Source organism: Tympanuchus pallidicinctus, unplaced genomic scaffold (assembly GCF_026119805.1).
Source record: "Tympanuchus pallidicinctus isolate F22 unplaced genomic scaffold, pur_lepc_1.0 scaffold5, whole genome shotgun sequence".
Taxonomy (NCBI): Eukaryota; Metazoa; Chordata; class Aves; order Galliformes; family Phasianidae; genus Tympanuchus; species Tympanuchus pallidicinctus.
The window spans coordinates 23,212,756-23,232,757 of NW_026294769.1; the positions used below are offsets into that span (position 1 = coordinate 23,212,756).

General features: G+C 34.1%; 1 protein-coding gene across 1 annotated transcript in view; it reads left to right on the forward strand.

Annotated features, from left to right (window-relative positions):
• TMX3 (thioredoxin related transmembrane protein 3) overlaps positions 1 to 20,002 on the forward strand; it is a 535,825-nt gene that overhangs the window by 507,733 nt on the left and 8,090 nt on the right. The window lies entirely within an intron of this gene.

Consider the following 20,002-nt stretch of genomic DNA (forward strand, 5'->3'; position numbering starts at 1 on the left):
TCATACTGTTCCTTCTAAACTTAAGCAATAAAAAGGAGGAAAAAAAGATTTTTAAATTGTCTCTAGTTACTTCCCAAGCCTGCTCTTGCTTATATTAATAGCTTTGACTTGGTCTACAAAAACATAGCCATTTAGATTTACGTTATAACTAGTACTATTGACATTATAAAAAGAAAAACAAGGAATTGGCCCAACAAATTCAGTGTAAGTTTTTCACGTCTGAACTGAGATAAAGTGCTGCAATAAGCAAAGGTCTTTACATTGTGTTTCTGGTATATCATTACTTAACTGAACAAATGTATTTCAGTTCATGCTCTTGTGCCTTTAACAAGTATACACTAGTGCTACTTGTAACATAGACTGTTGGATCAGTATAATCATACATATTTCTGTTTTCAAAATTTGTGCCTCCAAACCAACTCCATGATTATATAAAAGAAAATCTATACTGCAATCTGAGTCAAATGAAACCTATTTTCATACCTCTGGGAGTTGAATTACTGTAGCAGTCTAATATGGTAGTAAGCATTAAGAAATAATGCTTCTTTTGCTTAAAAAACAATTAGTTCTTTCATTACCACTCCTGAAGCTTTACAAAGGCCTGGTTCTTTATTTCTAGAGCTGCAAAGTACATGGGCAATATATGCAATTATCCCTGGTAGTTTCTTTAAAACTAAGCATTCTGGCTGTCTATAGAGCTACATAACAACAGGAAATGTGATTGTTGTTTCAAATCTGGATAGAGGTGGGTTAAGAAAACCGGCAGTATGGTGGGCAGGTGCATGTAAGCATGCTGGGAGACAGGAGGGAGAGAGGAAGTTTAATAAAGTTGATTCAAAGACCAAGGAAATGGTTTCCTTTGCTTTATCAATGAAGCACCCTCATTACCAAATTCTTCTTGAAAAAAAGAAATGTTGAAAAAAAGAATGATATCTTGAACTAGTTCCATTAAAAAAGAACTAATGGAATTTAAACTGTCACTATCAGTATTCTTTTGCAGTGTGGTAACTCATTTGAAGATGCTGATTTTTTTTAAATAAATGAGAATGCTGCATGTCAGCCATAACGCAACTTGCAATCACTGTCATACACTCACTATGCTGTAGCTGCAATGCGATTTGTGAAAGAAGTGGAAATGGCTGCTGTCAGCTTCAGAACAGATGAGGAACGAAATCTGTCAGAAAACTCGAGAACTTAATATATCACTAAAGACAGTTAATTTAGCAGCCATGACCCATGCAGACAACAGAATTAATAGCAAATCTGTTCAGCAATGAAGTTCTCCTTGCTGTACATTAGGGACTTAAGTAAATACTCCAATTTCAACGTTGTTTCCTCTACAGCTGGTTCTGGTTCCACTTCCCCATCACATACCTCTCTGCTAGTTTTATAGCACAGACTACTACCATGTTTCTAACCTATGCATTTATTATGGTAAAGACATGTAAGCTGGACTGAAATGTTTTGACTGAGAAGAATTTGTAGCTTACAAGATGAGACAGGTCCAGAAATGATTTTAAAATTTTTCAGCACTGGAGCCCTGTTTTCTATTCAGTAATGACTAGATGTCCTTTTTGTTCTCTCTCTCTCTTCTCTTTAATTCTGTTATGAGAATTAAAATAAAGAAAACGTTTGGCATAGTGCCTTTTTTGTCACAAGTGTATGGTGACTGTAAGATGGCAAGACTAATATTGTCACTTTCCCGAGTTTATTTTAGACATTTTTCTTGCAGTGCCTTCTTTTTCTGTCAAGAGATCTCTTTGCAATACGGCTGAAATGAGTTCACCATGTATACAGCTGAAATAAAATAAAACAACCAACAGCAACAAAAACAAATATAATAAAAAAAACTTAGCAAGTTTCTATCAAGCCTATGTTAAATAAAAGGGTTTTTTTTTGGCACAGAGTGAAATTGTCTTTTCCCGAATGTAGTTTTTCTGTGTTGATTGATCCTATGTAATTTCCACATGTTTAAAATGCCACAAATAACAGTGATGTAAAATACAAATGTTTTATGATTTTTGGTTATCGGTATTCCACATTATAACATCATGCAGTGCACTGGGAGTTAAAGGGTTAATGCTACAGTTCCAGGTACCTGTCCCAGAAGAGAAGAACTACTACATTCCTCAGAAGTCTGTTTGCTGTTATCATTTCTCCTCAGGGGGAACAGATATAAGGCCTTGATAGGTCACCTAATGTCTCTCTTTTTGATTGTCAGGCTCCCTCTTCCCTGCTGCTCGATCCATTTTCACATCTCACCTCAGTACTATGGTGAGGCCTTCAGTTCTCAGACACTCTTTTTATCATTATATTTGATTTATTAGCTTCAATTCTAATTATATTGTATTATACTGTGTTATCTTGCATTCTGATATCTTATTTAGTAAATTAGCTTATTTTTCCTCAGATTGTTGCCACTGTTTTTAATTACTCAGGGTTTCCCATTTCCCCTTTCTAGAGGTCTGGATCTGGTGAACCCTCTACCCCGCTAGTCACAGAAACGGGCTGAACCAGCTGATAAACTGTTGACAACCAATCAAACAACAACTCTTCTAAAGTGTATGTTCATTTCAGAGGTTCTTTCAAGATTCTTTTGTAAGCAGTGATATTTGAAAAATTGTTGGGAATATTTGTTAACATGTTAGCATTCTGTTCCACACTACTAACATTTGTTATTTTGGAAGAAATCTTAGTAGCAGGACCTTTTGGATTATAGAAACAACATTTTCCTTTATATAAGCTATGCAGAGAAAAAAAAAAAATCTCAGCCCTGCATTACACAGTAGCTATAAACAAGATAATTAAAATCTGTGTGTTCAGATACTTCAGTGCAAATATGTGCTCAAACAATCTTATTTCAGAAAATTGCTTTTATTGATTAAATTTTGGTGAGATTTTTTTCTTCCTTCTTTCTTCATTACTAACTAGAAGGAATTAGCCAGTTTTGCTTTTTGTTAATGCTTTTCATGCCAGGTATTGAACACAGCTCTACTAGACTACTTTAAAGTCACAGAATGGCTTAGGCTTTAAGCACCTTAAAATCATTGACCTCCAACCCCCAAATATGTCTGAAACATATCAGTGACATCATCTGAGGAGGGAAAGGAGAATTTTGCCATCTCCAAAGTAGTGGAAATATTATTAGGGAAAAGAGAGCTGAAGGGAAGCCTGAGGATGTAACTTGTTGTCTGTGAAACAGAAAGATTAACTAAAGATGAAAGAAGGAAAGATGGGATGTATTAAAGAAATAACTGTGGAGTCTTCTGAGTACCAGAGCTTGCAGTAAAAATGGAGGGGCAATTCTGTAGAAAATGCTTGTTCTGTGGTAGTAAGTTTGCCAGATCTCAAGACTGTGTGGGGAATGTTGACCCTCTCAACAAAGGACTCTGAGGATGATTGTGATGGCATTGGGTGGGGCAGCATCACTACCATTGTGATGTGTTCGGAGCATCTGAGCAAGGGCTCAGGGCTTTGGTGAAGCTCTTGACACTTTAGCATCTAAGGTGGAGGAGTAGGGAGTATGAAGCAGAATAAAGAGGGATTTGGAGACAGCATTTTCCAAGATGTTGAATTTTGTTCGGATTTTGGGCTAGAGTGATTTTTCTTTATTTATTTTTCTTGGTTTTGAATCTCAAAGTATAGATTTGTCAAACATTTTAAATCAATATGAAAAATTTATGCCAAAAGAGCATTAAATTCTAGCCAAACATTCACTATTGAGAAATATTTTTTATGAACCTTCAGGAAATATGATCTAGTAATCTTGAGAAAACAAACCCTGCTACATGGGACATACACTGATAGAAAACAGGGAAAATAATTTTAATTAGGTAATCATAATATTTCTAAACTAATTTAGTTGAGGCTCTTTTATGCTATCACTTCATCTGCTCTTCGCTCTTTAGCACAGCTGTTTACATAAAAATTTCAGTGCAGATATGGCTGTTTTCTGTATTACTTACTGCTATCAGTGAAGTATTTATTCCTGTATTCCAAGTGTTTCTTTCATGTTTTTATAAACATACTTTAAAAGCACTGCTTTATCAAAGGACTGGAACATGTATTTGCTTTATATACCCTTATATACACTTGCAGTGGAAAGCAAACACAAATATAATCATTGGTATTCTAATCTCTTACTTAGCCTATACATTTGTATTTTCTTTCGGGGTTGTTTTTGTTTGAAAATGCCTTTCAAACTGTATAGCAAACACAGGGCTACTTGAAATTTTGAAGTGGAGTAGTTCAAATAAAAGTTCCCAGTCTTCAGCAAACACTCAGTGTCAGCTCTGTCCAGCAATATCCAGTATTATTTATCTAATTTTCTGACTCCTGTAGTGGAAAGAAGTTTCCATGCTGCTTTCATGGAAGTCTTGTACTATCTGATTTGTCTAGCTCGAGGGTTGAAAGATGACAAGAAAAAAAGAGGCTTGGAAAAGGGGAGGTAAAGAAATGGCGTTTGTAGTTCAGGAAGTTTGAATGTTCACCCAAGATTTTTATCTATTTAATATCCCAATTAGACCTTCCAGTTAATTCAGATCCAAAAATGTCTTAAAAACTGTTGTTTAAATAAATACTTTTTACTTGCATGAATAATAACAGCAGCAAAAATTCTTCATAGCTGCTGGTTGTAAGGAAATTGCTCTGCTGCTTTGAATTCTGTGAAGCTGTAGGAAAGCTGTAGTTTTTTGAGATTCTCTTCACAGAGAGAGGAGAATCTTACTTTTACAATGTTTGACAGAGCCTTCAAAATCAAAATGATTGATGCAAATCAAAGGACATGTATAAAGTTACTATGGAGAAGCTTATACATTTCTACAGTGTTTGTAGATGGGATCTGATCCTTATTAAGCTGGGGCAAAACTTTCTCTGATTTTATCAGAAGAGAAATTCATCAGCTTTGTAGAATGCCACCTGGGAAGGCAGTGACTTTAATCATATGTACAAAACAGAATATTACTCTTGTACCAGACACCATGGGGTATTTCCTACAGTTAAAGAACTGAACACTTAATGTTTTTCTGCATGACTGCCATCTTAGGAAATCTGTACTTTTGAAACACAGATAAAAAGCACATGTATTTTTCATATTGTGATATATTAATATTTCAGTTCATATTGCATGCAGTTGGCTACATTCTGTGATTGTGACTGTCAGCTATGATTGTAAGAATTTTTTATTGTCATTTAGAACATTGTCCAGTGCACTGGACAGTATTGTGAAAGTAAGGTTACTCTTCCATTCAGAAATATTACAAAAAAGTTAAGGACACTAAAGTGATTTACTCATAATACCACACTAAGCCAATGGTAAATACATATTACCAGAGTTTTGGCTTTAACGACTTCACATTTCGTTTTGAAATGTCCTGAGTTACTTTGATGGCATTTTGTTTAGCTGGACACAGGTTTTATTATGTCTTTTCCTAAAGTTTGTAATGTTTAACTGTGGGTCATTGATCATTGCTTTCTTACTGCTAAACTCTTCTAATCTCACTTGGCTGCTATATGTCAAATGTGTAGAGTTTGATACCAGTAGCACATACAGCAAACGTTTCCACATATTTTAACAAAAGATTATAGGACATGTATACTTAATATTTTTTAAAGTATCTGTTACATAAATTGAATGAGTTGAATTTTAAAAAATTTATAATGAGGTGTAATACCAATGTGTCTGTTGTTTCTCAATCCTTTAATGCATATTTTTTATTACATACTCTGTGCATTGAAACAATTTCATTGTGCTTTTTACGTGTAAAAACTGGAAAAGGAAAAAATCTTTAAGATAGAGTGATAGAAGAAAGATAATCAATATTATTAGTTCACAGTTACGAAAGCTCTCTGCTAGTTCTCATGCAGCAATGAAATGTCTTTGAAACTGGGTAATATTCAGTGAGCCTGCCTAGAAGTATCCACAACTAGAAAAGAAAAACTTCCTTGATAGGACAAAACAAAATCTTTAATACTGAGGTCTGTATAATTAATGGGAATTTTAATGGTTTCCTAAGAGGAAAGATAATGGTCAGTCAATACATACTGATAGTAGAGAGTTCTGCAGATAAACAAATTTCAGTTTAAATTTGGTTTTGTTCTGAATGGGAGGAAAAATACATGATTGATACACTTGCAGAACATGGGCACAGGGAGTATAAGGCTGAACTTCTTTGGAAGGGCTCTTCTGAATTGTCCTACAGCAGGGCAGCTTGGGGATATTTTCACTGTAAGCAGTAAGCCATCCTCACCCAAATTTCAGTAAAACTGAAGCTTCCCTGTACTGTGTTCAGTGAAAAGTTATGTTAAAATTCAGACATTATGTTGTCTGAAGATATTACTCAGACTACCTATTATGCAGAAAGATCCTGAATTTAGATGACCTATGTGGTTTCCAGACTTGTTTTGGTAGTCTGAAGCTCAAAAGGATGTAAACTAGATATGTATAAAAGGTACAAAGTGAAAAGGAAAAGTGAACAGAGAATATGTAAAAAATCTTACATATTCATAGTCACAAGATCAGTCTTCTGTTTTAACCTTCCACAATTTCCGTAGAAACTACAGTAACCTTTCTTGTAAAGATACCTGGGGAAATCTACTCAACTGTAGATTTTAGTAGGAATAACCTTCTGTGGGATAACCTTCACTAAAAGAGCTTTCTGGAATAAGATAGAGCTATATATATATATATACTATGTTTTCAAGTTTAAAGGATGCCTTACTTTTCTTCAGTATCCCTGAAATCTAGATTCAAGTGGCTAAACGCAGGTGAGGAAATTTATTGCTACCCAAGATAAATACCATCAGGTAGCAGAAAGATCAGAACAACTAAATTTATCCTGGAGTATGACAACCAGGATATGAAGAACTTGACCAGTAGGAAAACTGAAAGGTCCTGATGAATATTATCAGAGGAACCAGGCAGTCCTTTAGATTACCCTTAAGTAGTAGCTAATTAACTGAGTCACTCTCCACTCTATAGTCTGTGCTGACTTGATTTTAATAAATGATAAGTTAAGTTAAAATGCCAAGTTAAGTAAGTCTTGCACTTGTTGACACATTCGTGCATTGATCTGAATGAAGATTTGTAGCTTATGATGACATAGAGCTTTCAGGAAGATGCTAAGACTGGGAAGTTTCCCCCAGAAAATAGAAGACTACAGATGGCTGATGAAAAGTGTCATTTGGAGCTGTGATTTCAAATCAGATTTGGTATGATAAAAAATGCTATTAAGACTATCTAGAATTTGAAGCAAAGTCAGGAATAGGCAGAAGATGAGCAAACAAAATTAGAAAAGAATATTCTGTCTTTAGAAAATATATATATATAGAGAGGGAAAATTGCTTGTTATTAATAAAATTACATATACAGTATTTATGTACAGATATAATATATGCACATCCTATATGTATATCTATCTTTTATCTGACATTAGACAAACACATTAAAAAGGTATGTATATACAATGTATTATATATTTAAAAATGTAATCACTTTTATGTAGGACTTACTTTGCCAAGATAATAAAGGAACCAGTGCTTCCTGTTCTGGTCTTTTGTTTTAACCATTTAAAACACTTGATTTAAATGCCATTGTAGGATGCACTGAACTTGCAAACTTGGCAGCCATACCTCTTTTTCTGCCTTTCACGCTCATAAATATGTACCATAAGAACGTGCAGAAAGATTTTCTATTGCTCATACTAAATATGGAACAAAGATGTAAAACATACATGAGAATACCTTTCCACCTGTTTTAGATCTCTGAAAAAGTGACTTTTCAAGAGTTGAGTAGAACCAGACAGCTGAAGTTTGAGTATAGATAACAAGTACTTTTCAACCTTGCTTGGTCTATTATACCTGGAGAAGATCTCAAGAAAGACAATCTTTCTGACATACATGAAGTTTGGTAGAAAAATTTTATATAATAATGAACAGAAAGTGTTGTGTTGGTTTTTTTTTGTTTGTTTTGTTTTGTTTTGTTTTGTTTGTACAAGCTCTTCCTTAATTACAAGCAGCAATAGGAGAGTCTTTCTCAATCTTTGGAATTCATTCTGAATTATGGATTAAGCGAAAAAGGAAAAACTTTTAAAACAGCTGGTAATTTAGCCCATTGGAGATAGATTTTGTGTTTCTTTACAATTGTATTTACATGGAGGGAGAACAGTAATTCCTTTTCCATTTTCTTTATAGAATAGGATCAAAGAAGAGATGTTGTTAGTACAAGTGAGAAAAATGTGTGCTAAAAATTCATTATCCATAATAATCCTGTGATTTACTGAAAATTCTGGATAAAATGCACATTTGAAACACTCAGATGCACATTTAAGCATTTTTCTTTATAATGATGAAAAATGCTGTCAAACACTAGGACTTTATACTCAGTCACTCCATCAGTCAGCTGGCCAGGATACATTGATTTTAAATTGGTAGCGATTTTTACATGTCAAAACTATCTGCAATTCAAGAGTTTCAAGCCAAAATTTGGTTGATGAATAGGCTTTTTTCCATAGGCTTTTTAAAAATTATATGTCAAATAAAACTGGTGGATGCTACGTTTTTCTACACAGACACTTAATTTAAGATAAATTAGTCATCCAAAAAAACTCAGCAACCGAGTCACCAACAGAGATAAAAGATTGGTTGTTATGGAACTGGAGACATGCTTTTTTTGTTCCAGCCAAGAAGGAGAAGAAATGGAAGTCTATTTCTTATTTCATTCAGGGAAGAAGGAAAATTGGTAGTACCAGAGAGCAATCACGTCTGTCTTTCTGTAAGAAAAGATGGCATGTTTGGAAAGAGAAGTGAAATAATTTTGGTGGTAGCAGATGCCTTAAGCAGAATCAAAATGTGTTGATTTAGCCGTTTATAATCTGAACATAAGTTGACAGTTCGTAATCACAAAAGGAATAATCCCTTGGCATTTTGGCAAACACTGCAGACAATATGAGTAGCTTTATTAATAGAAGGTATAGTAAGGTTTTTTTCTTTCTGAAAATGATGTTTGACATCTATTTGTTTGTTGTTGTTGCTGTCTCGTGTGTGTGTGTGTTTGCATGCTTTTTATATTTATTTTTTAATGAGGTTTTCAGTCATTGTTATGAATAAATATGTGATTGAGAAGTCCACAGCCAACTTCATCTTTCTATTCTTATAGCCAGAAAGGTGGATAGGAATGAGGTGGTGGTGATATTAACGAGTTATGAACAGATGGATGGGTGATATTATAACACTAATACTTGCATACCTGACATTAATATGACGATTTATTAATATGATGATATATTAATGTCAGGTATTCTAGCATATGTAAGTGCGAAGGTTGTACGAAATGGAGGGGTTGATTACATTTTTCTATTCAGGTCAGGATAGCTATTAGTCATAGGGAAATGAAAAAATGTGTTAGTATTGTGTTTTGTGTAACTCCAGAGGCGGTAGCTCTTATCACACAAGAAGAAAAACGAAAAAGACAAAAGGGAAACTAGTCTCTTTAGTTCTTTTAGTTATGCTTGCAAGCTTTTTCTTTTTCTTTTCTTTTTCTTTTTCTTTTTCTTTTTCTTTTTCTTTTTCTTTTTCTTTTTCTTTTTCTTTTTCTTTTTCTTTTTCTTTTTCTTTTTCTTTTTCTTTTTCTTTTTCTTTTTCTTTTTCTTTTTCTTTTTCTTTTTCTTTTTCTTTTTCTTTTTCTTTTTCTTTTTTTTATTCTTTTTCTTTTCCTTTTTCTTTTCCTTTTCCTTTTCCTTTTCCTTTTCCTTTTCCTTTTCCTTTTCCTTTTCCTTTTCCTTTTCCTTTTCCTTTTCCTTTTCCTTTCTCACCTTAAAAGTTAATGTCTCCCCATGAAAGAATTAAGCTTTTGTTTGGGTAAAATATATAGATAGATATGCTATTTTGAGACACCCTTTTATGTGGGAAGTGATTCCCAGTTCTTCTAGATCAAAAATCACCAATGTCACTGCAAGAGAAATTTTTGGGATACTTGAAATTTACCAAAAACACAATTATTTCACAGTTTACTTCTAAGCTTCTGGTACAGATGGCAAGCAAAATAATTAATGTTTTGCAAAGTGGCAAAGGCTATGGGAACTAAATCTGTATATTGATACTTGTAGAAGAAAGATTTGTCAGGATTTACACATTTCAGACTTTAAAATGACGGAGATAAAGCTGCTTTCTTCTCCTCTGTGCAATCAAATGCAAGATTTTTTTCCTTTTAATGTTACTATGTATCTGCTTTGTGAAATGTTACATTATTTTAAGAAAACTCCCAGCCAGACTCCCTGTGGAAAAGTGTTACATCTTTTTAACAACTTTATTTTTTCTTCATTTGAAGTCTTGTCACTAAGCTGTTTCAGACAGTATCTTCAAATTAATTGAACTACATATCCACTTTTTTACGCTGTGAACAGATGGAGATCAGACAGGGGAAATCAGCTATGCTCTCCTGCTTTTGCTATTTATTAGACTATACATGGTACTATTAGAGAAACTCTTTTCAAAAGCTAGGCTTAGAAAAAATGGCCTATGGAGTCCTATAAAATTTAATCATATAGTACAGTTCTAGAATCAATAGTGTACACGTTTTATGAGCAAAATATACAAAAAAATAGAATTTCAGTGTAATCTCTGTCTGAATATATATACATATAAAAATATATTCTTGTTTGAACAAAGAAGATCTTGTCCACAAAGGTAAAATCAGTCACTGACACAGTTTGAGAAAAGATGTAGGCGTGCAGAGCTGCTTATGTAAGATCATCTGAAACGTAGCTTGATTTGTAGTTAGCAAGATGCTGCAGGCTCCTCTCTGTTAAGTGATTATATATGTACATCAAAGATGTGACTTCTTGAGATCCAGGTGGATGTCAAATAATGGCAAAAATGAACATTGATCATTGGGTACACATAAGGTCTGAGGTCTTCTGTAGAAACGGTATAAAAAAGAAATCTTAAAAAACAGGAAGGAAGGAAGGAAGGAAGGAAGGAAGGAAGGAAGGAAGGAAGGAAGGAAGGAAGGAAGGAAGGAAGGAAGGAAGGAAGGAAGGAAGGAAGGAAGGAAGGAAGGAAGGAAGGAAGGAAGGAAGGAAGGAAGGAAGGAAGGAAGGAAGATAGAAAAAATGGTCTTCTATAGTAAGAGTTCTTTCTATAACATATGTACCATGAAGGGACACGATCAGTTTCTGGACTTGAACTATGTACTTTATGGCTGCAACATTCTGGGACCCTGGCTTACCTTCAATTGCTTGACTTACAGAGTTTCTTGATTTTAAGTAAACATTGAGAACCTAGATTTCTATTTGATTTTATCATCTACATTCTTTTTATCCCTGCAAACAACACTATTCACTTGAAACTTGTTGTTTCCTTACATTTCTGGCACTTCTGATTGTCTTATTTTCTCCTATTTGCTGTTCATGGGGCACACTGAAGTAATTCTTTTATGTGCTGCTTCCTACTTTTCTAATAAAAAAAATAAACAAATAAAAAAAAAATCCTTTCTTAGTTAGAATGTATACCATATAAATCAAAGAAGCACAGACAAATATTGATGGAGAACGTGGCAGGTTTGGCAGGACTTCTGCGTGTGACCAAACTGGCTGTGAGGCTTAGGCATGCTTTCTAATGTCTCTCAACAGTGCCCCCAGCTCCACATGAGTGCTGTGCAGACAGACAGCCAGTATATTCTCAGATGTTTGTCAGGGTGATAATGAGATCATTTAAGTGATGACAAAAAGACAGATGGTGAAGTGCATCTTGACTGTTTCATCTTCAGGAGACAGAAGAAAGATTTCTCTATTTCAGGGAAATGGCCAACAGAGAATGGCTGCAGTCTTACTATACCATTAAACAGGCTCATAAAAGATCAGAGATCATTTATTCTGAATATAAAATATGTCTAAAATTCTCCACTTTCCTAAAACCAGTGTCTTAGCAAAAGTCATTATAAAATGTCCAATTATCTCCTTTAAATAATTGTGTGGTGAAGTAACTTAACTCCTCAAAAATCTTTCATGCTCTAAACCCTACATAATTCATTAAATATTGAAATTCATGCAATGGTGCTCACAGGAAATAAGTTAAAGTCTTGCAGTTTTGAACATTCGGTGATAGTGTGGGAAAAAAAAATCAATTCCATACAAAAATATCTTGTATATAAAGAAATTGAATAAAAAGTCTCTAAATAGTTTTGAAATAAATTGTTTTGCAGTGTTTTAAAAATCAGTGTTCTTTTTTCATAGATGGGAATTTTTAGGAATAGTACAGCAACCTGGAAATCTAATAAGAAAAGTGAGATGAATTGCCTGCTCTCAGAAAAAAATCCAGAATCCATCAAATTCAATCTAATTTGTTTTACTAACTCAGTGGGCTAGAGAGGAGGCCTACATTTTCAGGACAGTTAGATGAATGAGTAATTCTTTATCCATTAAGAGATTTTAGCCAGTTTAAAAGTTCATATTTTCATTCAACAGAAGACATGAGAGTTGTTTTGTTTTGGGACATGTTGTTTATTTTTTTTCTTTCCATAAATAACATTGCTCCTATTCTAATGTTAGTAGAGGTGACATAACACATGTGAGAAAGAAGAAAGGGATAGTAAAAATCTCCATTTTTCCTAATCTTTCTTCTTATCATTAAATCACTGTAGTCGAGCATGGTATTGCCGAGGTGGGTGTGACCGAGTCAGACTTGGTGGGTTGCCGTGATTAGACGTCTGTGCACTTGATATCACCTTTTATAGCACAACAAATGGAACTGGTTCAGATATTAGCTTGCCTGGGTTGCTTTATCTTCTCCTTCCAGTAATCAAAAAGGAGTGAAAAAAGAGGCCATATGAAATGTGGACTTCGTGATAAGATGAAAAACTACAGTCTGACTAAACATTTTGCCGTTGTGGGTGCATAGAGAATCCTCTACATTGGCAAAAGCATTTAGGTGGGGAAATATTAAGAGTTTAAGGAAAGCATTATCATAAATGGGGAAGGAAATTATTTTGTGTACATTGCATGTTAGTGTGGAAAGTTATATCATCTACAAAGTATTCCAAAGCCAAGGAAGTAAAAACAGTCTGACAGCAAAGGCTGAGAGGTCTGGAAGTTGCCATGTAATTGCCAATAATAGCACAAGACTAGGGCTACTTCAAAGCAGTAGAAAAAGTTCTCATGTACATACTTTTGAAATAAGATTTCAGTTCTTTAGTTAAACTGTTGAGTATCTCATTGCATATCAGTGATGAGACCGAGCCAGTTTATGGCTCTTTCTGAATTTTCATTCAGATACTTCTAAAAACAGTTTAGTTGAGATCTGCTTGAGACTGTAAGGTGAGGCTCTACTGTGAGTGAAAAAAATGTGAGCTGTGTACAATTTCTGAAGAAATGTGATGTGGTTTCTTGGTGTGCACTGTGACACAAGGAGGAAGTAATTGCTCTCTTCCATGAAGTTTTAATTAGGGTTTATTTTCAGAGTTGTGCAGTTTCTTGAAGTTTGAGCTGAGATTTCTGAGAGAAGGGGGTTTCCTTTGTCTTTGTGACCTGCTGTGAAGCCACTCAAGGGCATAAACTCTATTAATAAACAAGCTGAATAGAGCTCTATGTCTCCAGTTTCTCTTTCATCAAAAAGTCACCTCTAAAAGGCTAAAATACTGGGTACTGCTTGACAAAAGCACAACAATAGAATACACTCCACAACTTTTTTTTGCTAAAGCTTGAAAAATAAAAAGAATAGGAGATAAATGAAGAAGCTAGATTAAAAGTGAAAGTTCAAAGGCAGAACAGAGGCAGATGTACTTGATTCTAATAACCACATAATCACTGGTGGACCAACAACCAGGTAGCTGTACCTTACTATTTGTATAGTTTTTACTAGAAATTACGGACGTTGAAAATACATACAGTATAGGAAAAAAAACATAACAGTGATTTTCTTTTTTTCACTTGCTCTTATTGATTTAGATTAGCAAAGGAAAATCTGCTGTAACCTTGTGCTGCTATTATCTGATTTTATCTAAGAGCACTGGTTTCCCAATATTTAAGTAAACAACAACATCTGATTCTCAGACTTAATTTATATCAATTTATTTGAAATCATTCTGTTTTTAAATCCCAAATACATGATTTGTTTATTTGTTTATTTGTTTATTTATTTATTTATATTGAATGTCGTTGATTCACTTTTTGGAAGAATGATGTTAAAAGTTACTCTTAGATTACATGTGCTGAGCTGTCTCATGACCGATCTTTGCAGTCATTGTATCTTCTGTCATATAGAGAGTGTTTTGCTGCCTTTCACCCCTTCACAAAGTGAAATTTATTAGTTCACCAAAATATGTGAGAACTCTAGACCCAGATACAGATGAGTTAACAATCTCCTAGTCCTCAGTCCTGAAGAGGTAAATTGTATGCATACAGCCTCAGCTTTCACTTTCCATAATTTTGCATCTGCAAGCAAATTTTGGAAAATCCCAAAGGATTGGAAAGGTAAGTATAGAGAAGATAAATCTAAATTCCTCTTTAATCATCTGTGTAGCCTTAACAGCCTTCATAACAGTGCATTTGACTTAGCTAGAGCTTTATTTGACTGGAACATTTCAACATGGAAGGATAAAATGTAGATGATTGAGAAGGTTATTCTGAAATTTGCAGTTTAGCAAACTGAATGTATTTTGATATGACAGTGTGTTTTGCCAATTCTGACTTCACAGAAACCTGAATAATCCTTGATTTTCTTCCACTTTAGTGGCACAGATGTGGTGATGAAGCATCTCAGTTTTCATGTATTGAACTGAGTTTTTGGCCAGATTGAAATCTTTGTGTCCAAGAGGTTTACAAAAACACTATAGATTCTATAGGATTGTTGAAAATAACATAAAGGTGAGGAAAAACAATTTAAATTATACTAATTTACAATTTACAATTTACTAATTTACAATTCTTTTCCACGAGCTAGGAGAACCTCTCAAAACTCTGCCTTACTTAGTCAAGGAAGAAAGCAGTCTTAGAAATTATTGAGAATAAATCTGTGTCTTTATAAAACAGGTGAAAAAATTATTTTGAGTATACGAGAACTCTGGAGTAAATACAATGAACCATAGAATCTCATCCTTCCTCTCTCAAATTGTAACTGTAAGCTTGGTGGATAAGCAATGATCTTTCTAAAGGTCTTTTTCTGCCTTCTAAAATCTCTTTTTCCATATTTAATAGCATACAAGTTTATTCAATCAAACTCTATTAAGGAAGGAACTCTGAGTTTTCTTTCTGTTTTAACCCCAGCAGCAGCTCAGCACAACACAGCCTCTCACTCACTCTTACCAGGTGAGATGGGGACAGAATCAGAAAGATAAAATTGTGAGAATCAATGGGTTGAGATAAAGGCAGTTTACAAGGTAGAGAAAAACTGTGCACGTGAGGAAAGCAGAACAATGAATCTATTCACTACTTCCCATCCCAAGGGAAGGCCAATTATGCATAATGTTTTCTTGGGAAGTCAAACACCATCTCTCCAAATGTGTCCCCATTCCTCTTTTACCCTAGCTTTTATTGCTGACCGTGATGCCTAATGATATGAGATATCGCTTTGTTCAGTCTGGGTCAGCTGCCATGGCTGTATCACCTCTCAGCTCTTTGTACCCCCTCATCTCCTCACTGGCAGGGCAGCAAGGGGAGCAGAAGAGTCCTTTACTCTATGTAGGCACTGTTTATCAACAATAAAAATATCAACAGTGTTTTCCTCAAAAATAAAATAAACAGCAATTTATGAGCCTCTGTGAAGAAAATTAATTCTAGCCCAACCAAAACCATGACAGTTCTGCATGGGAAGAAGTGCTGAAAACATTTCAAGTACAAGAAATACAAAAGAGGATTAAGTGGCCACTGATCAGTGAACATCTCAGTAGGCTTGCTAACAGCAAACCCCAGGATTTTTCTTACTATTTCTTCTTGCCTTTCCTAGAAGAAAACAGAATTTCAGTATCATTCCTACTTTAATAAAGTGTCTCTTTACATTATTACTTTCTTAAACTATGAATGCAATTTAAAAAGCATTTCCATCTCTTAGCAAGATATTGTCTTCCTTTTCAAACTAAAGTTCATTTCCCTTTCCAACTCAATCTTGTCAACAGCAATTCACTAAAATACCCTCTGGTAAATTTCCAACATGATGGAAGTAAACTGCCATGATAAAAAGAGTAGTTTGTAGCCTTCATAGATACATTTTCAAACCACAACAAGGAAACTGAAAAATTTTGAGTAGGTATTTCATTTGGTTATGGTAACAACTTCTGTAAAATATTTCAAGAGGAAATTAGCAGCATTAAGTGGCCTTGTTGGAAAATAAATTTATGGCTGTAATGTACGTTAAGAATGTAGGTTTTTCTACATTACAGAGATAGACAAATTAATGTGCTTGTTATACACAGTAAATAGTAATAACTTTTTTTTTTTTTTTTTCCTGAGAACAAACCTCTTAGAGAGTTACTTCAACATTTCATATCTGGTTTCAGCTTGATCTATTATAGCTCAAAGGCTATAAGATTTGTCAAGTTTTGTCCATTTCATAGGATCATAGGAGAGTATGGTTGCAAAGGACCTCAGGAGTTTACCAGTCCATCTACTTGAACAATTATATTAATTCTAATTGGAATTGATTCTGTCTTTGAATTTCAATTGCATATGTAATGTTAGATAAATTGAGCCTGATGTATTTTCTCTGGCTGTTTTACAATAAACAGTTTAGGAATACTAATGTCTAGAGAAAGGAGGAACAAGTATAGTCCAAAAACACTTTATTATTATTGTTGTTGCTATTGCTGTTCTTTTTAAAGCAGTAGTCTTGACTTTGGGAATCAGTTCTTATTTTGACTTAGATTTCCTGAGAGATCTCAGAAAGAGAAGGCTGAACATGTCTGAGCAGTGCAGCAAAGCCTTCTGCACACTGAGCCAAAGCAGTGCTAGCTGTGCAGCACCTGCAGAGAAACAGGTCACGATATGCTGCATGTGGCATAAAGTTTTATAATATCTGGATTATCTCCTCAGGTCAAAACTTTTAAGCTCTAATGTATCTGTTGTGAAGGCTACAGAAGCCTTTGATCTAGGCTTGGGTTTCCCTAGTTCTTCTTCCAAAACTAGCTAGTTTTCATTTCAACACAGGGAAGAATGTACTGTGTTAGGTCTCTGCATTAATGTTCATGAGTGGGTGAAATTTCACCTAGTCTATTTCAAGTACTCAAGCATCCTTATCTCTTGACAAACTACGTAACATAATTTCTTGCACATCAAATTTTACAACAGTATTTTTTGGCCTCAGTAGTGCTTAACTCCCACTTCACAGCTTGTCAAGGGGTTACTGAGATATTATAATAAAAAATAAATATCTACCTGAAGTTTTATTTGTTGTTAAAAGAAAGCTAAAAACTAGCTTAGCCATGTCAATAGTAAAAAGAGAAAAAAAAAATAATTACAAAAAACTAGAGCAGTAAACACTTCACTGGTTTGCTAAAATCACTACCACATGGGGTTATATTAATTAAAAATGAAAGTTATGCCATTTGTGACATAGTATCCATGTGAGCTGCTCTGTGGCCTAAATCACACATGACTTCCCCTATGTAAAGTTACACCTGCCTATGAACAGAGATTCTATTATTTTGTTCAGCATGTTTTGTTTTACACGCTGTATGGGAAAACAGACTATTACTCTCTTCCTGTATCAGAAAGAAATCCATAAAATAAGGAATGCAGCTTTCTGTTGGAGACATCTAAGAATAAAATCTCCAGTGCTGGTAAGAATTGCTGATGTTAAAGTGGAAAGGATTATAAAAGAATCAAGACACCTGGAGAACAAATCAAGTATGCTAATACAAAATTAGAAGGTTAGGAAATAAAAAAATAACAACCTGAGTTTTTAATGGTACCATGTCCTCAATTTATAGCATACCAACTGCATTTTTTTTTCCTTTTTATCAGATAGGAAAAGAAAATGATTTAAGTAAGACATGAAAGATGAGAGGATATAATAGAAAAAGTAACCAATGTGGATCATAAGAAACTTTAACAAAAAAGAAAAATAGTTTTAAATAATGCAATCAAATAATTTTCCATAGAAAATATATGGCAGAACATCTTCTGCAAGAAACAGTTCATGAAAATAGCTACTGCAAATAACATCTCTAAGTATCTAAAAAAGTTAAAAAAAAAATTTATTTTTCTGAGTTTTGTTTTGTTGTTTTCTTTAGCAGAATAATCCCAATTTCCCTAAGAGTAAGCAGTTATGTGAGGTATCAGCACAATCAGCCGCTGGATATCTGCACTGAAAATTACTCTCAGTCAGTATATGAATGCTGCTAGTTCTGCCTGGTGGAGTAGGCAGATTTTGGATGGGCTGCTTAGCTCTAGAACCACTGTGCGTGCAATGTTTTAACCTCTATTTGTGTTGAAGCATATGAAACCATAAATATGATGTAAAAACAGAAACAGCATCATTGGGAGGTTTTTCAGTGAATTTCTCCCCTGTGTCCCACAGTGGACTTCTGTACCACTACAGCTGCAGTGTGACCTGGACCTTTATCAGCAACCACAGAAAGAAAAATCTCTAAAAGGAGTATCTAGTGTCTAACAGTACTGTGTCCAATTAAGTTTCTGGATGTTCCAAAATGCGTGACCTTTCTCCTTCTTACATACATTTGTGTTTGAGCTCACAGAGTGACCAGCAGCAATAAGCAATAAGTCTCTGTTCTTCCTTCAGCTGCCTAGTTGCAGAAATTGTGTTAGAAAATAGTACCTTTGAAATGTCTTCTGTATATCAATACACCAAATTAATATGAAATTATTATTTCACAATGTTATACCCACTTAACACAATGTATAACCCACTTAACATAGAGCCATGGAATTATTATTTCATAATTATATTATACAAATATAATATAATATAATATAATACCTTTGACACCCCTATTTTAAAATATAGTTGAAATTGTCACATGGTGAAACATTAAGGGTAAGCAGAATTTAGGATGATAAACAGACAAAACATGCCCATAGAAAACATGGTCACAGAAATTTGAGAAACCTAGTTTAAAATAAGTATTTAGTAAAACGCAATATATTTGGTAGAACACAGGGCAGTTGAGTCTTTGCATGCTTGCATCATAAAGTAGCACCATAAAAAACATTGGCTTATTGGCAAGGAAAGTAGCTCATTTCCATTAAGATAGGAAGAAATCTATACTCATTCTACAGGGCCTAGTGGAGAAAACCATCTTTTGAAACTGTCTAGTCTATAAACTCATGCTATAGTGAAAGAAGCTGGACAGACATTATGGCACCATCTTATCAAGTGGTTGCCAAGGTAACCCCTGAATGAATGTGTAAGAACAGGACATCTCATCACTTCCTGAGGATGCATGGAACACATAGAGGGACTGAGATCAGTGCTTAGAGGTCATGGAAAAGTAGTCTGAAATAGTCTAGTGTTTATATCAAAGCAAACGGGTGATTATACAAATGCAATTACTGCATGGACTGAGTTGTATTGCAATAAATTTAATACAGTCTCCCGATCTCACTAATTTTTAATTTTATTCCTGTACTTGGAACGCATAAACAAATTAAATAAAGCCAAATTAACTAAATATATTAATTTCTTTGAAAACTAATTGCAGTGTTTTCAAAGTTAAAAGTATGAACTATTGCTCAATATAGTTTGCAAAAGATTTATAAGAAATTTGTGAATCTTTTTCCAGTCTGCACATACTTTGGAAAACAAATTCTGGTCTTCATCATACGGAGTGCATCAAAATTCACATTTTTTTCTAACATAAATTATTTTGATACAAATAATAAGTATAGTGGTATATAAAAAAAGTATAAAAAAGTACATCATTATTTTATAGAAATAGTATCAGGGATATGAATAAAGATATGAATAAACATAGAATATGTTTTTTGAATATGTATTTTGACCTTTAATCTTTGGGTTATATTTTTCTATGAATACTGTCACAGCAATTTGGAGGATG